The sequence below is a fragment of the Podarcis cretensis genome (assembly GCF_951804945.1).
Source record: "Podarcis cretensis genome assembly, chromosome: 5".
NCBI lineage: Eukaryota > Metazoa > Chordata > Lepidosauria > Squamata > Lacertidae > Podarcis > Podarcis cretensis.
This window is the reverse complement of record NC_137174.1, coordinates 84,544,376-84,569,797: the sequence shown is the minus strand read 5'-3', so window position 1 is coordinate 84,569,797 and position 25,422 is coordinate 84,544,376. Positions and strand designations below refer to the sequence as shown.

General features: G+C 44.7%; 2 long non-coding RNA genes across 2 annotated transcripts in view; one reads left to right on the top strand and one right to left on the bottom strand.

Annotated features, from left to right (window-relative positions):
- LOC307217268 overlaps positions 1 to 25,422 on the top strand; it is a 129,025-nt gene that overhangs the window by 51,180 nt on the left and 52,423 nt on the right. The gene's annotated exons all lie outside the window — the stretch shown is intronic.
- LOC307217225 lies at positions 1,031 to 25,422 on the bottom strand. The gene is made up of 4 exons (XR_013839456.1): positions 25,304 to 25,422; positions 8,307 to 8,446; positions 1,751 to 2,640; positions 1,031 to 1,305 (listed from the first exon to the last, which is right to left on the bottom strand). It is a non-coding gene; the product is annotated as an uncharacterized lncRNA (long non-coding RNA).

Below are 25,422 nucleotides of genomic sequence, written 5' to 3'. Positions count from 1 at the left end.
CAGTGTCCAGGCAGAACGATGGGGGTGGAGATGCTCCTTCAGGTATACTGGGCTGAGGCTGTTTAGGGCTTTAAAGGTCAGCACCAACACTTTGAATTGTGCCCAGAAATGTACTGGGAGCCAATGCAGGTCTTTCAGGACCGGTGTTATGTGGTCTTGGCAGCCACCCCCAGTCCCAGTCTTGCTGCTGCATTCTGGATTAGTTGTAGTTTCCGGCTCACCTTCAAAGGTAGCCCCATGTAGAGTGCATTTACACAGCAGTAAATATAAATTGTGTGAGAGTTTCACATGTACTGGAAGCTTGAAAACGGGGCGCAAAATATTGTCTGAGCTCATATTAACAGCTCCCAGGAACCTGGTGGGATCTGAACAGTTGAAAGAGACTCCATAGGTCACCTTGTCCAAACTTTATTGAAAGTATGATCAAACTAGCAGAGAAGGGAACCTTATCTCTGACTTTGAGATTTACACCTGGGGTAGGGAAGTTCAAGAAGTTGTTGGACTGCTACTACCATCCGGGCTCACCCACACTTTGCTTTTCCCGCACCTACAGACCCTCCAAATGTCCCTATTTTCCAGGGACAGTCCTGGATTTACAGAAGCCAACCCAGTTTCTGATTTGATACCGGAATGTCCCGTTTTTCCGTAGGACGCCCCTAGTTTCATCGAAAAAATGTTGCATGGTATGGTAGGACGTCCCTATTTTCGTTGGATAAATGTTGGAGTGTATGGAGTTATGCGACCCCTGAGTCAAGGAGATAAGTATCTATACAACCTTTAGAAGACATCTGAAGGCAGTCCTGTATAGCAATTTTTTAATGCTTAATGTTTTATTATGTTTTTATATAAGTTGGAAGCTGCCCAGAGTAGCTGGGGTAACCCAGTCAGATGGGCAGGGTATAAATAGTAAAATAACTACTACCACTACTGCTAGATAGAAGATCTGTATTTTTATCAGAGAGTTGTTGGAGGGTATGCAGCTAGGAAGAATGGGTCTGAGCAATTTTCCACATGTCCATTCTTTCTGGGTCTGAGTGGTTTTTCCATTTTCCCAACTACTTTCCCCAGGAAAACCTGCTCTTTACTGCTGAGTCAGAGCAAACGTCAAAACCCACAGGAAACCTGATTGCCGTTTGCTCTGATTCAGTGGTAAAGAGCAGGTTTACTCAGGGGGAAGCGGCGGGAGAAGCAGAAGTGTGGACAAGGTACAACAGGAGCACCTCAGCAGCATCTTAAGGGTCACAGGTCCCCCCTCTACTCCTGATTTATGCATTCCTTAATAGTCTGTTCTATTGAAAAAACTAACTAGGCAACTAGTGATGTATGGAAGTGAGAGCTGGACCATAAAGAAGGCTGATCACTGAAGAATTGATGCCTTTGAATTATGGTGCTGGAGGAGACTCTTGAGAGTACCATGGGCTGCAAGAAGATCAAACCTTTCCATTCTGAAGGAAATCAGCCCTGAGTTCTCACTGGAAGGACACATTCTGAAGCTGAGACTCCAATACTTTGGCCACCTCATGAGAAGAGAAGACTCCCTGGAAAAGACCCTGATGTTGGGAAAGATGGAGGGCACAAGGAGAAGGGGACGAGAGAGGACGAGATGGTTGGACAGTGTTCTCGAAGCTACGAACATGAGTCTGACCAAACTGCGGGAGGCAGTGGAAGACAGAAGTGCCTGGTGTTCTCTGGTCCATGGGGTCATGAAGAGTCGGACACGACTAAATGACTAAACAACAACAACAACAACTAGGCACCGACAGTGCTATTTCTTAATACAGTTCCTAAAGAGGGAAGGGCATTTGGGAAGGCTCTGCCCCACTAGAAGTGTGTCCTGAAACACAGTTTTTCTTCCCTCTCACCTGTTGTATAGCTATAAAACTGCTAGCACATTTGCAAAGCTAAGCAGGATCCCATAGGGTTTCAAACTGGAAGTGGAGCCATGTGTTGAGATTCCTGCACTGCAGGGGGTTGGACTAGATGGCTCACAAGATCCCTCCCAAGTCTACAGTTCTACGATTCTATGCTTCATACTGTATATCACACAGCTCCTCTCCTGCCTGTACAGTGGTACCTCAGGTTAAGTACTTAATTCGTTCCGGAGGTCCGTTCTTAACCTGAAACTGTTCTTAACCTGAAGCACCACTTTAGCTAATGGGGCCTCCTGCTGCCGCCGCACCACCAGAGCACGATTTCTGTTCTCATCCTGAAGCAAAGTTCTTAACCTGAAGCACTATTTCTGGGTTAGCGGAGTCTGTAACCTGAAGTGTATGTAACCCGAGGTATCACTGTACTAGCAAAATGTTCTTGCAGAGGTGGGGGGACAATATTATGTAAGGCTAGGAAAAGTTCCTGGAATCAGATGCAGATGAGCGGAAGAAAACAGCAATAACCTTCTCTCGTTGGGGTGCAGGCCAATCATCTAGCTGTTCCCTTGGCTGCAATCCTCTTTTCAAAAGTGAGAAAAAATGTGAGTCATTCTGAGCGGCTGCTGTCACTGCCACTTTGTTGGGAACAGCCTTCTTTGATCCTCAAAAGCATGAATTCCTCTGCTAGCTGTAACCTTTTCCTGGTTGCCGGCCAATCTCTGCACTGAGAGAATAGGACATGAAAGCGCCATCTGGGGGAACCTGCAGGCCTCTGCAGAAAATGAAACCAAGGCCAGTTATTATGACAGAATATGAGATTCATCAGCTTCTTCAGTGGGTGGGAAGCTTGAGTTCTCAGTTTAGATTAAAAATCAACCCATGCAAAGCAGATTCTGTAGTGTGCATGGTGTAACTGAGTGCATTCAGCAGCTCTGTACCTCATCACAGATCTCTGCTGGAGGCCCTCACAAAGATGTTTAATTGGTAAATATTTGGGAAACAAAGATTTTTTGCATCGAGGAGCAAATTTCAGCTGAGCTAAATTAGTGTGTCTTGAATGTTATGAAATCACACTTCTTCCTTCCCTATGTTCTGATCTTCTCTGTGGGGGTCTGCACACAAATGTAAGCGTTACCACTGTTACCACTGTTACCACTGTTACCAGTCTCAGTATCTTTGGGGGAAAAAAATCCTCGTGAAAATTGATAGATATTTTAACATGGGTTTCCCAAATATTCCTTTTTTGGTTTGGAAAGGCAACCTTCCCTAACACTATGCAATTTTCCTATGCTGGTTTCACCAAAAAATATGCATTTTATGCATAATTACATTGTATATGCATTTTTATACACATTACTTGACTTGAGAAATGCTTTATATTTTGGAGAAGTGTGGTTTTTTAAAAGGATGTTTGTATTGCAATTTGTGCATTGTATTGGAAAGAGTGAATTTGGTAGTTTTGCCTTTAAATGTGACAATCATCATCATCATCATCATCATCATCTCTCCGATCCCCAATGGTGGCTGCCATTTTGTTTTTCCCATTTTTGCTTTTTGCATGTGAAGCACAGCATTGCCTTGGGACTTTATTTTGATGGAAGAACTGGTGGTCACCTCAAAGATCAGCTTACCTGTGGGGTGCAATATTTTTCTTGGGTGTCATTCCTTTCCCCAAATGCCCTGGAATGACACTACACTGGAGCATTCTGGGGGGAAATAAATGTCAGCTGCCAGGATTGACTGCCAGTGTCTGCTCTACCAGTTTCCTTTTGTATCCAATGCTTCTTTCTTAATCATAAATTAGAGGGGAATAAACCAAATGGGCCCCACTTCATTCTGCTATTCATTGCAAAATAAATGTACGTCCCTATATCTCTACTTACAGGAAGCTTTACCTTAAATGCATATAACAAACACGCCCTGGGACATTGTTCATCCAACTGCATGTTCATAATTGCCTGCTGAAATCATGGAAGTATTTATACCACAAATGTTCTGGAGTGGTGTAGTGCTTCCCATTTCTTGTGCTATTGGGCAAAAGTGCTGCTCCAGAGAGAGTGACATTGCAGAACAACTAATGCAGCAGAATGATGGGTGCTTGGTCCAGTATGAACCCACGACTAATGCATGGTGGCGCTGTGGTCTAAACCACTGGGCCTCTTGAGCTTCCTGATCTGAAGGTTGGCAGTTTGAATCCGTTCAATGGGGTGAGCTCCTGTTGCTCTGTCGCAGCTCCTGCCAACCTAGCAGTTCAAAAGCACACCAGTGCAAGTAGATAAATAGGTACCACTGCGGCGGGAAGGTAAACAGCATTTCCGTGCGCTCTGGTTTCCATCAAGGTGTTCTGTTGTGCTAGAAGCAGTTAAGTCATGCTGGCCACATGACCCGGAAAGCTGTCTGTGGACAAACGCCAGCTCCTTTGGCCTGAAAGCAAGATGAGCGCCACAATCCCATAGTCGCCTTTGACTGGACTTAACTGTCCAGGGGTCCTTTACCTTTTTTACCTTTTACCTGTGCCAATGACATGTTGTAGAATACACTTGCAAAAAAACAACAACCCATCAGTCTGGAAGGACGCTCTCAAATATGAAGTAACAAAGTCGTGGCTTTGCTATATAAAGAAGCCTGAACAGTGTAAACTCTATCTATATGTTCTATCTATAAGCCCTATCAGTTTAATCAGAGTTAAATTCATGAGCTGTATCTGTCTACATCGGCAGGTAACTGTAGGATGAGAGGATTTCCTTGTCAAACACAACCAATCAATTTTTAGAGAGAAGAACAGAACAGATATGTTCAAGGTTGCTGTGTTCTAAAGCAGCCTTCCCCCAACATAGTGCCCTTGAAAACTACACGTCCCACCAGCTTGCACAGGGTGTCAGGCAACATGGGAGTTGTAGTCCAAAATAATCGGGAGAGTACCACATTGAGGAAAGCTGTTCTAGGGCAATGGGATTCTGGTCAAGGTGATCAGTCAAAGAGGATTTAAGATAAGAGCAGAAAGGTTGATAGGTCCTTTGGAGGTCATGCAGGCCTAAAAGAAGATCATTAATTTTTGCTTTCCTCCCAGTTGGCCCTTGGTATTATCTCAATCTAGAGTTTAACATGAGTTTTAAGATTGTATTAATCCATGATAAATGTTTATATGAATGAACCCTTAGGAAAAGAAGGACTGCTGGCAATGACTCTATAGTTCTCCTCCCGCACCAATTGTTTTAGAAACCCTCAGCTTTGAGACGACAGAGAGAAGGCAGATAATTTGCCAACAGTTCTGTTTCTGTGACGGCAAATCCATCATTCCAAATCAACTTAGTATGTTTGAGATACTTGAAGTTTGCGGTTGTATTGTTACAAATCTGCTTCGATTAGGTTTACCATGATATGACTTTGTGGTTTTTTTCTGTATTTCAATGAAAAGTCTCCTGGATTAATGTGCCCTCAAAGCTCTGTAAGCTGCTTTCCCTAAATGTGCTTTATAGGGATAATTCGTAAAACTGCATGAGATAAAACATTAATTATTGCTATGAAAACGGGACTGCATTGTTTTGCGCCGATCTGTTTTGATGCGCTCCTCCACTTCTTTACATGCATCCAAACAATCTGGGTGAAACTGAAAAGAAACTCAAAACATCACAAGGCTGTTTTTAACTGCAAATGAAAACCAGGAAATAAAACAATCCTTTGTTCGTTTTATCAAGCACACTCCAGCGCGCTTCATTCTGCACTGCCTTCCAACTTGCTTAAAACATGTACAAAATGGGTGCTCCAATTTCAATCGGATAATACTTTAAACCTCCTTTGTGCGAAACTCATGGAGCAGGCTCAGAAAGAGTTTGTCAGTTCATCGCCTAATACACTTTGGGCAAGCCAGCATATGCTGATGGTTCAATGGTAAAGGTTGAATATTCGGTTTTGTGCCTCAGACGAGGGCCACATTTCCTCGCGGGCCACTTTCCAGGGGCCACTTTGCAAATGGTGGGTGGGGCCAGGCAAAAATGGGCAGAACAAGGGATGTGACTCTTACATCAAGCAATATTCCAGCCACACAGTTGGAGGTTTCAACACACACACTTCTCCACACTAGCAAACACAAAACTACCAGGTAAAAGCATTCAAGGAGGGTGTGGGCAAAGGATATGTGGTGTCCCTTGGAGAGGTTCAAGGGCTGGACAAAGACACTTGGAGGACCAAATTCACTCCTCAGGTGCTACACAATCTGCACATCCACATATAAAACAATTTCTCCACTCCAACTGTTTTCAAACAAACTGCACACTTCAAGTCAGGGATGGGACAGCTGCAGGTCTCTAGAATTTGTTGGACTACAACTCCCATCATCCTTGTCTACAGGCCATGCTGGCTGGCTGTGCTGGGAGATGGGGTCCAACTGCATCGGAAGGGTCACAGGTTCTCCCATCTGTCTTTTGGGTGCATATACAGTTGATGCTGCATGTTCTGCCCTGGGACAGACCATCAGCTTGTGCCAAGGGGCACATATTATTTTATTATTTCATTCCTCATTTATGTCCCACACCCTAGCGATGATGCAGCGCTTGCTAAGATAATACACTTCGAATAAAGGAACAGGACACCTTATCTTAGCTCAAGAATTTATTTATTTTCCATTTCAGAACCGAGCTCACCGTCCTTTCACACGAAAATACATTTGGGGTTCCCACCCAGCTTTCTTTCAGCAGAGGATAGCAATCTACTGTCTGCCCACCATGACCCAAAGCCACCCATCTCCTTCATTACATGCTGCAGTGTAGGGGTTAGGGTGTCAAACTAGGACCTGGGAGACCAGAGTTTGAATCCCCACTCAGCCATGAAGCTCTTTGGGTCATCTCAGGCAGTCACTGTCTCTCAGCCAGACCTACCTCACAGGGTTGTTGCAAAGGTAAAAGTTGAGCTCGTGGGAGAAAGTGGGATATAAGTCACAAATGAATGAAAGTTGTGGTTTTCAGACTCAAAACCAGGAGGAGAGAGCACGTCAGTCACTCACGTAGTTTCTCCGTCTGCACACTGCCTTAGTTTCTGATCATAAAATCAACACTATTCTTTTAGAAGTTCTAATATTTAATACATCACAAGTGTTTGCGAAATGTGGAGATTATTAAAAATTTTATAATACAATATGCTGCTGTGTTTATATATTAATACATTGGAACTCGTTAGCAACAACTGTTGTTAAGTAAGCTGTTAAGATGTCTAATGTTGTGGTGTGAAGAGGTATGCTTGGACTGGTTCCAGTTTCTTTTATGGATCATTATTATTTGAATGACATGAGTGTGTTTACTGAAAGACTGATTAACGACTAGCTTTGACTGACCTCTGTGGAAATGCTCGCTTTGTAAAGAGAAATTAGAGGAGTGTGTTTATTTCAATCCCTAATGCAGAGAGAATAATTGTTGAGGGTGAATAAACACAGGGCCTAATTGATTACTTAGACAGCAAGAAACCCAATTAGGGGAAATGAAAAGAAGAAGGGATTGAGGACAGTTTGATTAATTTATTGGGGATCAATCTCTCTTAAAGGCTAAATATTGCTTTGCAATGATCAACACTCTTCGGCACATGGAAATGTATACATAGGTGATCCTGACACAAAGTGGGCTGCTTTGGGTGATAGTTTCTGGGGAACAATATATTTTGCATTTGTTTGTATTTTTTCTTTTTTTAAAAAACAAGTTACTGAAAGAAAGTTGTGAGGAAGCTACATATATTTGACAGCATGGTGTGAGTATCTCTTCCTTATCCCCTGAGGAGTTGGGGCAGGGACTAATCTAGAGAGCCAGTGTGGTGTAGTGGTTAAGAGCGGTAGTCTCGTAATCTGGGGAACCAGGTTCGAGTCTCCGCTCCTCCACATGCAGCTGCTGGGTGACCTTGGGCCAGTCACACGTCTTTGAAGTCTCTCAGCCCCACTCACCTCACAGAGTGTTTGTTGTGGGGGAGGAAGGGAAAGGAGAATGTTAGCCGCTTTGAGACTCCTTAAAGGGAGTGAAAGGCGGGATATCAAATCCAAACTCTTCTTCCTCTTCTTCTTCTAGTAGTGGACTGTGGGGTCTCCAATTTCACTGCCACCCTATGTGTTGCCAAAATTCAGCACCCCCTTGACACTCGCACTCCTTCTTAAATCATAGTTGTGGCATCTCCACAGCATCCCCAGGCTCCACACCCAGTGTGACCAAACCAGTTGCACTCCCCTAAATCTGCCTCTGACTAGTCCAAGATTCCTTGTGCATTGTTGGAGTTATAATGCTCTTTTTTTGTTTTCTGTCTAAAAATACATTTTGTACTTCTGATGATATCTCCCTCTTGTGTGTGAATGGGACCTGCTATGATTGTGTAGGATTAAGTACTGGAAGTGAGGGCTGCTGAATTTGTCGGGAATCCTGAGCAAACATCCAGGTTGCTCTTTGGATGAGGTTTAGAACTTACCTTATCCAAATTCCCCATCCTTTGAATTGTTCACTTTTGGTAAGTTTCTGTTTGAGGTCCGCCAGGCAATTAACTTTCACTGTTGGGTATGGGAAGATTTCCAGCAGTAACTCAAGTGAAGGGACAGCCAAACTCTGTTCCTGGAAAAGGAAATATGAGTGTGTGTTTGTGTGTGTTTTCTAAACCAGCTCCAACAATACAGGTAGCTTCGTATGTGGTTGTATTTTTTTTTCATGATCTGTTGTTGTTTTTTAGTGACTTTTCCAGAGATCATTTTCTCACCCAGAAAATTGTGAAATTTGTGCCTTTAGTTCTTGCGGAAAAGGATGCCCACTTCACACCGAGGCCTGCACAACGGGTGTGTGGGAGCAGAGGTGTGTATGTGTGTGTGTGTGTGTGTGTGTGTGTGTGTATTAGTGGTGGGCGATTCACTGCCCTTCAGCTACCTTGATGGCTGGGAGTACAACAGTATTACATCAAAATGATATGTGTGCTTCTAATCAATCATAAAATCATTAAAGGGCATTAAAAGGAATAACTCATTTGGCTGCAGAGAGCTCATGTGTGTGCCCTTGAATTCAAGAAGAGGGCACAGCCATGAGCCCACTGAGGCCAAACTCGTTACCTCTTTTAACACCCTTTAATGAAGGCAGTTAGAGCATGGATTTTAGTCACACTGAAACAATAGAGACAGTGGGGGGGGGGGACAAAGGGGAAAGGATTTAGCTAGAGGAAAAGCTCCTTTCAGTTTTTGAACTGGGCTCAAGAGCTTCCCGTGCTATATGTGTGTGGGGGGGGACTCCTTAAAGGCATTAAAAAGAGGTTGTATCTTTGAGGCCAATGCTGAACACTGCAAGCCAGCTTCAGTAATGTCTGTGAAGGATAACATCAACGGGAGACTAAATTTGTGCCCTGTAACAGAGGAAGTTGATAATTTCTGCAGCTCTGATGGGAAGATGCCTGATCATTCCCTGAGGGAATTATTTCTGCCTTTGATCCACACACAAAACTCATTTTCCCATCAAAAAGAGTTGTGCCTGCATAGCCATGGCAATGTACCACCCTAATAAAGGTCAATGAGATGTTCACACAAGGACCAAATGCAGGATATACTTGAACCGTATGAATAAAGAAATGTGATGGCCCAGGGTGGACAGAAGTGTTGTAATCTGGTACTTAAAAAGGTAAAGGGACCCCTGACCATTAGGTCCAGTCATGACCGACTCTCACTTTATTGGCCGAGGGAGCCGGCGTACAGCTTCTGGGTCACATGGCCGGCATGACTAAGCCTCTTCTGAAGCACACGGAAACACCATTTACCTTCCCGCTGGAGCGGTACCTATTTATCTACATGCACTTGACGTGCTTTCAAACTGCTAGGTTGGCAGGAGCAGGGACCGAGCAACAGGAGCTCACCCCGTTGCGGGGATTCGAACCACCGACGTTCTGATCGGCAAGTCCTAGGCTCTGTGGTTTAACCCACAGTGCCACCCGTGTCCCTAATCTGGTATTTAAGGTGTCCCAATAGAAAAGAATGAAAATGTAGGCTGGTTGCCTGTAGCAAGAGTACAGAGCATCTCTACATCAAACCACATTCAGTGCCCAAGGCTGGCTTGACTTTCTTTACTTATGTCTTCCTCTTCCTTATCCTAACTTCCTTTCATGAAGAAAATCGTGGGATTTCCAGGCAGGCTCCAATCCACACAATGACCAGACCTAGACCTGCTTAGCTTCAACGTGGTTGTTCCAATAATTTTGGAGATGGGAGCCTGGTGACTTAAGGATGGTACTCGGCAGTTCCAGCTAGGAGCCTGCCAGGATAAGGGTAGAAGACTATCAGAAGGTTGGTGAGGACCAAGGATGGCAACAAGCAGGCCAGTGAAGAAGCTACTTTCCCTGCATTATAAACACTTATATGGGCCTATGAACTAAGCATGAATGCCAATGTCAGTTTCCTTTTCTTCCAAAAATCACAGGGGCAAGAAGAGATCCTGTGGTGATAACATTTCTATTGAAATTGTGGCATTTTAAAATAGAGCAAGAGACGCGGGTGGTGCTGTGGGTTAAACCACAGAGCCTAGGACTTGCCGATCAGAAGGTTGGCAGTTCGAATCCCCGTGACGGGGTGAGCTCCCATTGCTCAGTCCCTGCTCCTGCCAACCTAGCAGTTCGAAAGCACGTCAAAGTGCAAGAAGATAAATAAGTACCGCTCCGGCGGGAAGGTAAACGGTGCTTCTGTGCGCTGCTCTGGTTCGCCAGAAGCGGCTTAGTCATGCTGGCCACATGACCCGGAAGCTGTATGCCGGCTCCCTTGGCCAATAAAGCGAGATGAGCGCTGCAACCCCAGAGTCGGCCACAACTGGACATAATGGTCAGGGGTCCCTTTATCTTTACCTTTAAAATAGAGCAACTACAGTAAAAAAAAATCTAAAATATACTGTGTTTATCTTACAGTTTGGAAATCTCTTATATCAGTATTTTGAGGTTCGCTGAGTCTTGTTCCCTCCACCCCACCGTCCAAAATGTGTTGTATCCACACATTTGCTTTAGCTGTTGTTTTTTATGCCCATGAAGCTTTGCTGCCTGAGGCAGAATAGCAAATGGAGGTCCCTCTCCCCCAAAACAAGGTGTTTTGTACACAAAGATACTTACTTCGCCAAAGCTTTATTAGGCATTATGAATATAGGCCATCATAAAACATCCATATATAAAACTTTAAAATATATACAAAAACAGCCATGTAAAATATGTAATAATGAGGATTTTCATTGGAGTTTCTTCCCGCTAAATAGTGCCATTCACCACTCTAAGAGATACTATTGACAAAAACTCAGCCACCCTTGCAGTTACTTCTAGGTTAATGTCAGACAGATAGAATTTGATACTTTTCTTGTGCCATGATGCTAGATTACCCCCCAAAATGGGTTAGCACGTGTTTGCATAGCTACCTTTGTACACTAAGATGTCCGAGGTGTTTTGGCACCTAAGAAAGAAAATCCCACAGGTGCCTCACTCTGGAAGTAAATAATAATACTATGGTATTAATAAATTAAACAACAACAATTTGCTACCCCTATCAGGTCACCCAAAACCAGCTCCCTCCTTCTGCCTAATGGTAGGGCCCTTCCTCCTGGTATCACCACAGGGGCCAGGTAGCTGTTCCTTGCTTTGCTTGAAAGCTCCCACCTTTTCTCCATAGGCCCAAATGTTGCCCATTTACTTTTGTGTGTGTTGAACTGGTGGCAATGAAGCCATCTTTGCTGCTTTCTGAGCTGGGTCTGTTTCAGCTGGAACACAGTGAGTCAGATTCTGAGAGAATGTTACTCGTGGGAGCATTTTGGATAAATTTAAAACCTGTTCCATGTGATAAATGAGCTAATGGAAGAAAAAGAAGTGGGGGGCGGGGACGGGACACCCAACCAACAGATTTATGTTTGTAACAGATTTTTTTCCTCGGGACTGAGAGACAATATGTAGAACAATGGAAGTGGGTCTCCTTGAAGCAAACGGGCACAGATGTATGTATCCAAGTAAGTAATGATAGGGCTAGTGTTTCAGGGAAAAATTCAATCCATAAACATAACATGACAGAAGAGACACTCAGGGTCAAATTAATCCTTATGGCAAGTATAACATAAGGCATAAGACCAGACATAAGATACTGGTCACTGTGTTTGCCGTTGGCAAGTCAGAAATTGTTTTTTGAAGCAGGCAAATGTCAATACTGTTGCCATCTGAGAAGCAAGTTCAAACATTCCTTGAGTCAGCTGTTCAGAAATAACTGATTCATGTGAGTAGCAACTGATTCATGTGAGTAGACTCATTGGGTGACAGAGAAGGCATTATCAGAACGGAACAGCAGCTTCTTCCATGAAAATCAACACTGAGTTCCCAACACACCCTTCTCACAGAAGAATTAGCTCCTTTGAGAGTTTCTCCTTCAGCATTCTTCGTCTGCACTTACTGACTGACCCAAATAACACACCCTATGTTTTGTGTGTGTGTGTGGTTCTTGCGTTGAGGAAAACTCAACTAGAGTTCCCATCTGGACAACTTCTGGCAGCCACATCTGGGCAGGGCCAGAGGCAAAAAGTGGGCAAAGCAATGAATGTCAATTTTGTATACAAAACTAGTTTCCACACGCACTCACACATGCCCCTCTATCCTCTGTCCAGGCAACCAAGAGGTATTACCAGAGTTCAAGAATGCATTTCAGTCTGGGGAAAAGCAGTGTGCAAAGCTGGGCTGGTGAAGGGTGTGACATGAGGGGTGTGGCTAAAGAGCACCTGGGGCCTGAGTACAGTCCAAGGGGCCAGATACATTCCTGAGACCCCCCCTCTTTGACTTTTTTCTTTATATATTTCCAAAATAGGCAAATCACTACAGTCGTGCCTTGCAAGACGAAATTAATCCGTTCCGCGAGTCTCTTCGTCTAGCGGTTTTTTCGTCTTGCGAAGCAAGCCCATTGACGGCTTAGCGAATTAGCGCTATTAGCGGCTTAGCGGCTTTTAGCGGCTTAGCGGCTTATCGGATCAGCTGATAAGCAGCTTAGTGGCTTAGAAAAAAGGGGGGGAGGAAAAAAACCCGCAGGAACTCGCAAGACATTTTCGTCTTGCGAAGCAAGCCCATAGGGAAATTCGTTTTGCAAAGCGCCTCCAAAACGGAAAACCCTTTCGTCTAGCAGGTTTTCCGTCTTGCGAGGTGTTCGTCTTGCGGGGCACCACTGTATCTGTGTAAGCAATTGTTTAGAACAATGGTTCCCAATTGGTGGTCCGCAGACCCTAGTGAGTCTGTGTAACCCACCCAGCGGGTCCATGGCACCATTCACATAACAAAACTAGCAAAACCAATTTTTTGTTTACCTTAGCATAGTATGGGAGTAAAAAAGATCAGGGAAAAGCAAAGCAGCTGTGAGCTTTTCTCTGCAAAACCAGACTTTCATGCATTCCCAGTAAGATGTAGTGTGACTGGGGTAATTTAGTAATTTTAGAGGGTGAACATTACTTTTTGCAAATTTATTCAGTGAAGGGTCTTAAAAATATGTTTTGGGGTATAAAGAATTCAAATCTGCTATCATTATTTTAGTGACTGAACAACAATTAGGTTGGTAAGTCTACGTTTGATTAAAAAGCACATAAACTGTTCCTGGAAAACCAAAGAATTTTAATTTACCTTCTGAATATGTCAGATCATTCTTAACAATAATAGTAAGTACTTGGCAATCATTTTGACACGATTTCTATGCAATTTTACACATGTTTTACTTACCAAGCAAAACTTAACTATATTAATTTGACCAATATATATTTTGAATTCCCAAGTCACATTACAACTTTTTTAGCACCCCTCATTTTTGGAATTTGGAAGTTTTAATATTCAACATGCCCCATATGCAGTATGGAGCGGGGGAAGCCTGGTTGTCTGAATGCATCCTGAGAACACAAGACAGAATGCAAAAGGCATGGTGAAGGGGTAGTGACTCATCATGTGCTCAGTTCTGTGCTACATCATGCCATGTGGCATCACTGTTTCCTCTGACCACTCTTGATTCTGACCAGGAGTGGAAGGAACTGGAGGAGGAGGAGGAGGAGGAGGAGGAGGAGGAGGAGGAGGAAGGATGGATGGATGGATATTACGGAACCAAGCCCTTTTGGTGAAGCCCCATCCCTTCAGTTTCCCAAGCAGGGAACCCTGAGGATGCTTCTTCTCCCAGAGGAGGATCCAGACAGCAAGGAGGATCCAGTGCTGTCTTCCAGGGAGAGGTGGCACATCAAGAGATTCAATCCACTAGACACAGCATCCACCTGCAGGCCAGGAATTCCCACTGGGACAGGGGTTCTTGAAAATAACTGGAAATTCTCCACCTCTGCTTAAAGGTTGGGTGGGTAAGCATGGTAACTTGTTGGAACAACATCACAGCTCCTGAGCAGTCTTGGAACTCTTCTAATCTCACACCCCTGAACCTTGATCCTTACTCCTGGGCCAGACTTCTTTGTTTTGTAAGACCTCCAGGACTAGATTTTGCTCCTTGCTTGCCACTGAACTTGTACCATTAGATTGCTCCCCCCCCCCCCTTTTTAACTTTGAGTAAAAATGGCACATATCAGTGGTTTGGATCAGGAGACAAGATACATTGCTTCTTGGCTGACCCACAGTGTCAAGGCAACCACCACAGACCGTGACATTGCACTGTGGCCAGCCAAAATGCTCTAGGCCTCACTGACATTGGGCTTTCTTTTGAGAATCAGATTGACATTTACAGAACCTCTGATCTTTGCATATGCGACAGCTCACAATGGACATCACTGATGGACATAATATTGGTTATCCTATACCTGCAGTCCAAGATGCTGCGTTAACCCAGGATTCTACTAGGCTGTGTGCTGTATCTTGCTTAAGGCTCCTTCTCTCAGACTGGAAGCAGGAGACCCAGCCGTGCAGATTCACCCTGATGTGCCAGCACTGCAGCTTGAAGGATCAGGCCATGAGAGAATGACCTGGACAAAAAAGAAATGCCTTCAGGATAATGTCTAGGTGAGCATTTGTGGAGCATTAAGAGATGATCACCTGTCAGGCAAAGGGATTGACCCAGATCGGGGGAAGAGAATTTTAATGAATTCCTGCGGCGTTAAGACTATGCGGAGCAGAAAAAGAGCTTTGAGTTATGCATGGTGGCACAATAAAGCACACTGCAGGGAAGTCCAGCGCAAGGCCTCAGTGAGGTGAAGCTTGATGAAAAGATAGAGGGAAATGAGGATAAAGCTGACAGAAACAGCCCCTCTTCAGAAACGTGACATTCAAGGCAATGGTTTCATATGTGATGCTAAGAGCACAATTTTCAAGCAATGTGTAAGTTCGCCAACTGCATTCCCTGTGGGCACATAAGGAACTAGGCCAGTTCACACCTTACTGCTGGACCAGAGCTGCTATTGAAAAGCTGCTTCCGTTTGGCCAGGAGGTACCCTGGATCAGTATTCGTCAACCTTGATGACCTCCCCAGATGATGTTGACCTACATCTTTTATCATCCCTGGGCATAGGCCAAGCTGGCTGGGGAGGATGGGAGCTATAGCACAACTTTTGAGGCCCTAAGGTTAAAAAAAACCCACGGGCCTGGATTGTTTGATTAGTTCCTACACCAGCATCCCCAATGGAGGTTCAGTACCAGTTTGAAAACTCAGTGTGCCACCTGGGTACTCCATGATAGATGCTCTTGGGCAGACCCAACTCCTCCTACCAAGTGGATGAAGATCCTTGCAATGGGGTAAGGTAAAGTTACCAGACGTCCCTGTTTCCCTGGGACAGTCCCCGGATTTACAAATCAGTCCCTTGACAAAATCCATCCATTTAATAGGAAGTTGAAAAGTGTCCCCGGATTCATTGAAAAAAATCTGGTAACCTTAGGGTAATGGGGAGGTTGGTCCATGGCATGGAATAGGAGCAAGGCGGGAAAACATGGGAAGAGAAGGAGCATGACCTGGAATTTTATAGACGTGCATTGTGCAATTTCTTATTAACTGTTCAAGACACTTCTCTGCTGCTCTGGCTGGTTATCCTGTAGCTCCATCCTTTTACTAGAGTTGACAGCAGGTGGTAGGCTGGATCCCAGCCTAATATTTCTGGGGTGCTGGATTCATGATCTACTATAAATTCTCATTCTGACCCTTGTGTGCATTACTCCTGTGAAATGGAAGGTGTCATTCCTGCTCTCCCTTCAGAAACAAACAGTAGCAACATATGAATTAAACTCAAGTGACAAGAAGCTGTGATGTATGAACTTGGGCCAATACCCTTTACCTTGGGAAGTCCCCACAGGCAATCGATGGGAGACCTGCTGCTTGCCAGATCTTGTTGCACTCAGGAGTAGATGTTGTGGTGGAGCACTGATGCTCACCTGACCTTCTAACAGCTGAGCTACTGCTGCTTATTGGGAAGGAGAGAGGGGGGCAGCAGGCAGGTCGGTGTGGTGCAAACAATCCAGCAGGGGCATCAGATTGGCTCTGCCAGTCTATTTGCTCTGTGCCAGCCATTTGCACCACCTCACCCTTCTCCTTCTTCTTCCCAGTAAGCAACAGCGACTCAGTTGTTGGGAGGAGAGTGCCACCCCCACCACTGCACCGTCTGCTGCTGGTTGGACTGCAGTTCCCATTGGCCATGTTGCCTGGGGCTGATGGGAGTCGGGAGTCCAACTATAACTTGAAGGACAGAGGTTCCCCGCCCCTCCTACAAACAGTTTTTCACACAAAGACTTGAAGCTGGCTAATGCTAGAACCGTTTGGGTATTACTAGTGGGTAAAGGATGGGCAAGCAGTATTGCACCCACTGGCTCTGCCGTTGTTTTGCACATCCAGCTCAAAATGGGCACCAAGGCTCTGTCTGCATGATTGCATGTAGACCCTGCAATGCGGAAAGGCATGGAGCCAGTGAGCATATTCCATTTTTCTCCTGATTCACCCAGTTCAGTCTGCACTGGGGCAATGTGATCTGCAGAGTCCATGTAGCCAACTAGATCTGCAATGGCTGTCCATAGGCAGGGCTCTTTCCTGTCTTTGTTGCCTAAAGTCCTTTCCCTTGAGATTCATCCTGGGACCTTGGTTCTAGCTGCAAAGGGTTGCCATACATCCGGGAATTCCCAGGCACGTCCTCTTTTGGAGTCCTACATGCCCATCTGGGGAGAATTTTAAAGCAAGTGTCCTGGATTTTGGAGATATATATATATATATATATATATATATATATATATATATGCCGGTAAATGCACAGGTAGCTCTGGTTTGGACTCTGGCTCTGGCATGGGCAACCTGGGCTCTGGCGATGGTAACGGCAGCCCAAACTCTAGCATGGTTGAACTGGGCTCTGGTTCAGGCTCTGGCTGTGGTGTTGGCATCCCAGGGTCTGGTTCAGGCATGGGCACGGGTGATCCGGACTGTGGCTGTGGTGTAAGCAGTGGGATATCAGGCGATTGCCCTAAATTGTGTCCAGATTTTGACCTCTTGAAATATGGCAACCCTAGTAGCACCAGCTATGTTCTACAACTGAGCTATGGGGACAGAGGTTGACTGACTTCCATTGTTGGGATAGGGACAGAATTACCTTCCAGATCTGATTGGCTGTTTATCCAGATTCTATTTATGCTGTGGTTCCTTTCTGTGCTTTGTGAACCAAAGAGCTGGCAGTATGGGGACGGATGGACTTTGGGGTCCCTTGTCAATCCTTGTGATCCTCACAAACCATGGCTAATAGCATCTTTGAAACCATTGCTTCCCTAAAGTAAGAATGAGAAATAGATTGAAAGACACACTACCCTGGTTTTAAACATATTTATCAAATAAAGTAGCAATAATGAAGATGGTGATGATGAGTGGTATATTCTATAGAAAATATGAATGGCTCAGTAGACTGGTAATTAGATTTGAAGCCTTTCACCTCTTACTCAGTAGTTTGAAGCTAGCTCAGGTCACTACTGACTCCAAGGCATTATCACATGATTAATGCCCTATGAAAACCACTGGAGGTTTTCATCTAGCGACTGCTTCTGTCCCCATTTAACTCCTGGAGAGCTTTGCCATTATGTGGTACTACCTCTAAGTTATGCCTTTAACTGACAATCTGCACAGTGAACTTTCTTCCGCCCTACTCTCTAAGCATATATTCAACTGCCTGTGAACCTTAGAAGTGGGCCTCACTCATTCATCCTTCTCTTATTCTTCTGATTATTCAAAATGCACATTTCTGAAATACAGTGGTACCTCGGGTTACATACGCTTCAGGTTACAGACTCCACTAACCCAGAAATAGTACCTCGGGTTAAGAACTTTGCTTCAGGATGAGAACAGAAATCGTGCAGCGGCGGCGTGGCAGCAGTGGGAGGCCCCATTAACTAAAGTGGTGTCTCAGGTTAAGAACAGTTTCAGGTTAAGAACGGACCTCCGGAACAAATTAAGTACATAACCAGAGGTACCACAGTACAAAGCCTGAGAACTCTGCTATTCTGATTGTTTTGCTGCCACATGCATTATTCAAAAGTTGGAATGTCAATGTTCCCTCAACGTTTGCATTGGTAATCCTGTATGCTGGATATTATTATTGTTATCATCATCATCATCATCATCATTACTGTTAGATTAGAAGCTAAGAAGAGCCCTGTTGGGTCAGAACCTGAATAGCGGTTACACACTGATACAGGATGGCTCAGCACCCCAAAATTCCCCCCAAAGCCAACTTGTGACAAGATTTTCATTTGAACAATGGATTGTTTTCAGGGGAACAAAGCCTCAGGTTGAGGATGCAGTCACTTTTTCAAACTGCTGAACGGAAATCTGGAATAAACCCGGAATCTGCTAACCACCTTGGAAATGACTCATTCCACACTACATAAGGGAATTGGTGTGACCTCCATACCTGTTGGGTCAACAGTGCCCTCAAAGCCCCAGCCCTCAAAGCCCCAGTTGCCTCTGGCAGCTCCCCCAAATTCTTTGTACTTCGCCAAATGAATCAGCTTCACAATTCTCTCATCTTTCACCCTCCCACTTGGAACTGCCACATGCTCCCCTGCTCAGATGAATCTCATCTCACCACTGAACGGAACCCACTCTGTTCTCTCCACACAGAACGTGCCTGCGAAGCTACATACTCATGCTTGTGCTGTGGGTATTATTAGAAATGCAAATAGACCTTGAAATGCTGCATTGGGTGCATGAAGCTTGCTTCTTCCCAAACAGAGACTTTTCTGGCTCTTTCTGAGCTCACCTTTCGACACAATGAACTGATCTGACAACACAGTTGTACCTCACTATGTTTTCTCTTTGCTTTTGATGAGAGATAGTGCTGGAATGGATAAGAGGGTCTGCCGTGGAATCATTTTGAATGCAAAGATCATCTACAGTAATACGACGATGACTAGAGAGTGTCTGGTGTGCAGAGTACTCATGTGCAGAGTACCAGTTCCTCTCTAATAAAGAACTACAAGCTGCCTCTATATATCTGGTGTCAGAGGACAGGACATCTAGGTCAGAGGCCTACTGTGTTCTTGCAAATTAGAGAGTCAGGACCAAATTAGCTGAGTTGGTGAATGGGTGATGGCCTCTGTGGCTGTATCAAGTTTTGCACTCCTATCTCTTAAACATCTAGAAGAACTTGTCTCATGTCATGCCATCACGATAGTCCATCATTTCCCAATGGTGTAGAGCAGCCTTTCTCAACCTGTGGGTCCCCAGCTATTGTTGAACTACAACTCCCATCATCCCTAGCTAGCAAGGCCAGAGCTCAGGGATGATGGGAGTTGTAGTCCAACAACATCTGGGGACCCACAGGTTGAGAACCGCTGGTGTAGAGCATTTTTCTTCAACCTGGGGAAATTGGTAGAATACAACTCCCATCATTCCTTGCTACTGGCTAAGCTGGCTGGTGATGAGGGGATTCTAATTCAACAATATCCAGGAGGCCCAGGGTTAAATAAGTCTTAAAGAAGGAGAAAATCAAGATAAAGAAATATTGTGGAGGAGAACAGGGCTGTTAATTGCTACTAGACAAACTGGATGCATGAAAACTCAGCATGAGAGGTAGTATACCTTTGAATATCAATTGCTGGAAATCACAACAAGGAAAGTACTATTCGTCTGCTTGTAGTCTTCTCTGCCAGGCCACCATGGGAGACGAATTGCTGGACTAGACTGGCCTTTGACCTAGTTCAATAGAACTTTTCTTATATTCTTTAACTTTCCTGCTAGACAAGCTATGGGAACCTGTGATAAATATTGTTGAGAAACATTGGTTTGTCTGAATTCACAGTCACCGTTGGCACCTCGTTGGCTGCTGTGATATATGGGATGCTAGAATACACTAGTGGCCAAAACTGTGGAAACCTTTTGGGGAAAGTTTATTTCTGAGGTTTGGTGGCTCATAGCACCTGATGCGTTCTCTAAACACTCATGCTCATTGGCTACGTTCAAATGAAGGAAAGCTACAGTATATCAACCTAAGCAAGTTGTGCTTCCCTTTTCTGGTTATTTTACTATAACTTTTTATAGAATACAGATAATTGAACAAACTTTGTTGCATTACATTCTTCATTAAATTATCTTTCCATAGTTATATAACTTTATGGTATTACTATTAAAAAGTGGTGTTATGAGCCATCAAACCTCAGAAATACACTTTTCTCAAAAGGTTTCCACAGTTTTGGCCACCATTGCAGATGGCCTTGAACCCACAGGACTCTTCTTAAGTTTTCAGGATCCATGGTTGAATGACATAAACCAGCACTGATTCATCTAAACATTTGCCCTGTAGAAGCCATGAGAATGCTGGTTTGGGAGAGGCAGGTGGACCCAGGGGCTAGGCTGGTAGAGAAAGCCATTATAATTCAATACCTTTTAAAGGAGGATTAGACAACTTCATGAAGGAAGGATCTCTCAATGACTACCAGTCATTAACCACCAAGTTCATTGGCAGTATCCCACTCAGCACCAGTTGTAGAGGATTAACAGTAGGAAAAGCCTATTGCTTTCATGCCCCGTGGGCTTCCTGGAGGCCTCAGGTTGGCTGGTGGGAAGATGGATGCTAAACTGAATAAACCTTTGATCTGATCCAGCAGCATGGTGCAGTGGCTAGAGTGCTGGACAAGGACCTAAATATCACAATTACAATCTTTACCCAGCCATGAAGCTCACCGGGTGACCTTGGTCAGCTACTGCCTCTCAGCCTCATGTACCTCACAAGAAGGGGGTTAAATGAGAACCATGGACACCACACCTTGAGAACCTTGGAGAAAGAATAAATAAGAACATCAAGAAGTGGGACATGCACCTTGTGAACTATATTGCATTGCCACTGGGCTTCTTGTGGAGCCTGCCTGCATTAATAGCAACAGCACCGGTGAGGCAGTCTTCTGTCAGCAAATGCCCCAACCTTGTTCATGCCCCTAGATTCATCCCTGGCATAGTTCCTTCCTCCCTTCAGCTGCTTTATCTTCTCCATTGCTTGGTGGTGAGCTTCCCACTCCTCTCTCCCTCTCTCCTGGTGATCTTCCCCAAAGAAGTGTCAGGGGAGGACCTGTTAGGAAAGGCAACGAGTTGCTTTTACAGAGCAGATTGAATGGAGCATTAAACGACTGCATTAAGGAGGACTGCAGTGAGGCTAATGGTGGAAATGCAATGCTCTAATAATGCTCTCAGAAAAGGGGCACTTCCCAGGCCAGATCCCTTATCTGGTTCGTGCAAAAGGGTGCCCAAAGGTGATCCTTTTAGAAGGCTGGGCAGGGTCACCTGAACACCATAATTAAGAGGCGAGGTTGCCAAAAGAGGGTTACTATTTCCAGTTGCAACTCAGGGAGATCTGCTGATAATTATGGTTTCCTGCTAATCTAATTTTTACCATGTCAGTATTCTTTTATTTCCTGGAAAGACAAGGCATTTATTCAGATTCATAACCTGCCCTCTCTCTGCTGAGGCTCGTGGCAACTGATAGCAATATAAAAATAGTGGCCATAAAGCAATCAATAGTTTTTAAACATCAGCAACAGATAGATGGATGAACGGGCTGGAAAGGCAGCACAGCATAGATTATTTTTAAAAAGAAGTAGCGGCAGTCATGATTCTATGTTAGCAGCACCATCATCAATAATAATAAATATATATTTCAAGGTCAGTAGGACCCTAAAGGACATACATGCTAGAGTTGTGTGTTTTGTTTCCTAATGTCACAAAAAACCCCACACCATTTTATTTCATATAGTCAAGGATCAATTGTTTTATCATGAATATTTTTGATGAGATTATATAAGGAACAAAATACTCTCAGAGGGATGGGGTGACGGTTAGTAATGCAGTACACCAGGGGAAGATTCAGTTCTATGTTTACCTCTGTCAGGGATTTCCTTCTTGCGAGTGTAGCATGTAGGTTCAAGGAATAGACAGCAGCTCTATATGTTTGGGACAGTCAACTGATGGTCTCAGGATCTACCTGGCTCCCAAACTTCTTGCTGGGCTCTGAGCATAGTCCCTCAATGCAAAGACCTCCATCCTTGCTATGCATCTGAGCTGGTTTCTTCCAAATCACACAGGTCCTTCTCTTCACCATCCCTCAGGATGAGCCACAAGAGATTCACTCAGAGATCTCCCCTCACGACCTCAGGTGATAATGAAGGCAAATGGCAATCAGTGTGCCACAGTGGTCAGAGTGTCAGATCGGGACCTGGCAGACCAGGGGTCCAGTTCTCACTTGACCATGAAGCTCACCAAGTGACCTTGGGCCAATTGCTCTCTCAGCCTCGCAGGGATGTTGTGAGGATAAAACAGGGAGGGCAGTGTTTATTACCTGGAGCTCCTTACAGGTAAGGTAGGATATAAATGTCATAATAAACTGATATATAGGGAGAGAGATTTAAAATGCAATGTATATAGAAACTCTTCTCTTATATAAGAGAGTTTGCTTGCTTATTTATTTCCACATTCCTCCAAGGAGCTCAATATAGCATACATGATTCTTTCATCATCACCCACCTCGTCGTGGACAGCTCAGTTGGTTAGAGCATGGTGCTGATAATGCCAAGGTTGCAAGTTCAATCCCTATATGGGAAAACTGCATATTCCTGCATTGCAGGGAGTTTGATTAGATGATCCTCAGGGTCCCTTCCAACTCTACAATTTTATCTACCTATCATCTATCTGTAATCTATCATCTCTCAATAAAATTCAAGGTAGGCCAAGCTAAGCAACAGCAACTTGTCCAAGGTTAATCCATTGAACTTCAGGGCTGAGTAGGGATTTGAACCCAAGTCTCCACAATCATAGCCCACAACAATGACCATGGCACTACAAACAGCCCATGCTGTTCTAAGCTAGTGAGTATGACCAATATCTTCAGACCTAGCTCAATTCAAAAGATGGCTCCTGTTAAAACAAAACAACAACAACGATCATGTTACTAATCAGGACCAAATATCTACCCTGCACTAAACATTCTGTAATAACCACCTCTGTGTTAGCTTCAGACTGTGCCATTTTGTGATTGCAATGCATAACAAATGGGAATACCATTGCCTCCAAAGGAATATGATTCAAAGGGTGGGGGAAAACACACTGTTCTGGTGCTTCCAGAGATAAACCTGTTTCTTTCTTTCAGGTATTAGGTATCAGGAGTGCTGGTTCAGCAGAACAGGGATCAGAACTGGTGGCATAGTTGCAAAAGAGGACCACACACACACACACAATCATTTCCAGCTTCGCCTCAGTACTATCTCAGCAAGCTGATATCTGGACACAGCCCAAGGTAGAGTACAGCCCAAAAATGTGGATACTGTTCAGCCAAGAACTGAATGCACATAAACTTGAACTTGGATCAAGGTGAAAGATTCTGCTGAGCGTTATGTTATTGTTACTATTATCACCACCCCACCCACACCATTGATTTAGATTCATCACCCAAGCTTCATCATGAATTCCCAAGATAGGTTGCAACAATTCTAAAGCAAAAAATAGTTACATTACAGTCAAGAGAATGGGGTGGGTTCTAAAATGATGGGGGAAGCCAAGAATTCATTCTATGCTTTTGAAGAGAGGAATCAGAGCCAGTTCATTCTGCCAACAAGGATGGGCTGCACCTCAGATGGAGAGCACATGCCTTGCATGCCAAGGATGGACAGTACATGCCTAGCATGCAGAACGTCCCAGGCTCAATCCCTGGCATCTCCAAGTCTGACTGGGAAAGGGCCCTGTCTCAAACCCTGAGGAGCTGCACACTGTAATTTAGATGGACTCGTTAGGCATCTCCTGATGTTCGCTAAGGATGTCCTACAGCACCAGGAGAAAAAGAAGAAATGTTTCAAGTAGAGGTGTTCCAGGGGCTATGAAAGCCTGTGCAGTAGGGGATCTCTAGTTCACAGATGAGGAACCTAGAACTTTCTAAATTGTGTTGGACTCCCAACTCTCACTAGCCCTGGGCCACCCTCAGAGATGATTGGCGCTGGAGTCCATCAACATCCAGAGGACCTCCAGTTTCCCTGAAGTTGGGGTGGGTGGCAAGGAAATCCAAGTTGCTAAACCTTGTTTAGGGAAGCTTTTATGTTTAATAGACTATTGTATTTAATGTATTTAAATTATGTATTGTATTTAATGTTTAATAGACTATTGTAGTTTAATATTCTGTTGGAAGCCGCCTAGAGTGGCTGGGGAAACCCAGCCAGATGGGTGGGGTATAAATAATAAATTATCATCATCATCCTGGAGGAGGAAGTCACATCTCCCTGCCTTAAACTATCTCATTGGGTCCCCCCCCCCCAATTGGGCCCTTCAGAAGTTCAATCTCTGGTTTATCTCAGCAGGGGGGAGGAGGGGAAAGCTTTGCTTGGAAAAGTGGAGAGCTGCTGGTGGCCAGTGTAGAGAGCAAGAGCAGAGTGAGTTGGTGCAAGGCACACCCTATGCAACACAGATAAATGAAGGTTCCCATTTTCTCATCGTCACCAGGGTGTGCATTTTTTATTCCTGATCATCATCAAGTGGCACTTGTGGTGTGCTGCAGGTGACTCCTTTTGGACGCCTCTGAGCTTCACCCTCCCATTCCTGGAAGCCCTCTCCGTCCTCCCATTCCCAGACCACCATAACCCTGAAGCTGTTTTACCTGAAAAACAGCCCATCTCCCCAACTCTGATTCCTGAGGAACTCTGACTTCTCCATACAACTGAACTGCAGCAGATCTCCAAAAACTGCGGGCTTCCTTTGGTTTCCCCACCCCGCCCCGGTCCCCTCTTCAAATACAGCTGTTTAAAAGAGGCATCTCTCCCTCTCCCCTTCCTCCTTAAAGCCATGTTGTTTTCTGCCTGAGGCTGGGACGAGGAGATGACCTGCTCTATCCTGTGCGCCTCGCACAAGAGATCCACCCACTAGTACCATCTCTCTCTCTCTCTCTCTCTCTCTCTCTCTCTCTCTCTCTCTCGATACATCAGACAAGAAGAGAAGGATACAAGCGAGCAAAGCAAGGAGCTGAAGGCTGATGTCCCACCTCCAGAGGACTCCAGGAGGCTCCGGGCAGAGTTTCCCCTCCTCGCCGACAGATGAGAGAGGTGGAGGAAGCCAGGCGCCCAGATGCGTGATCCAGAGATCCGGTACCCGGGATCCGGC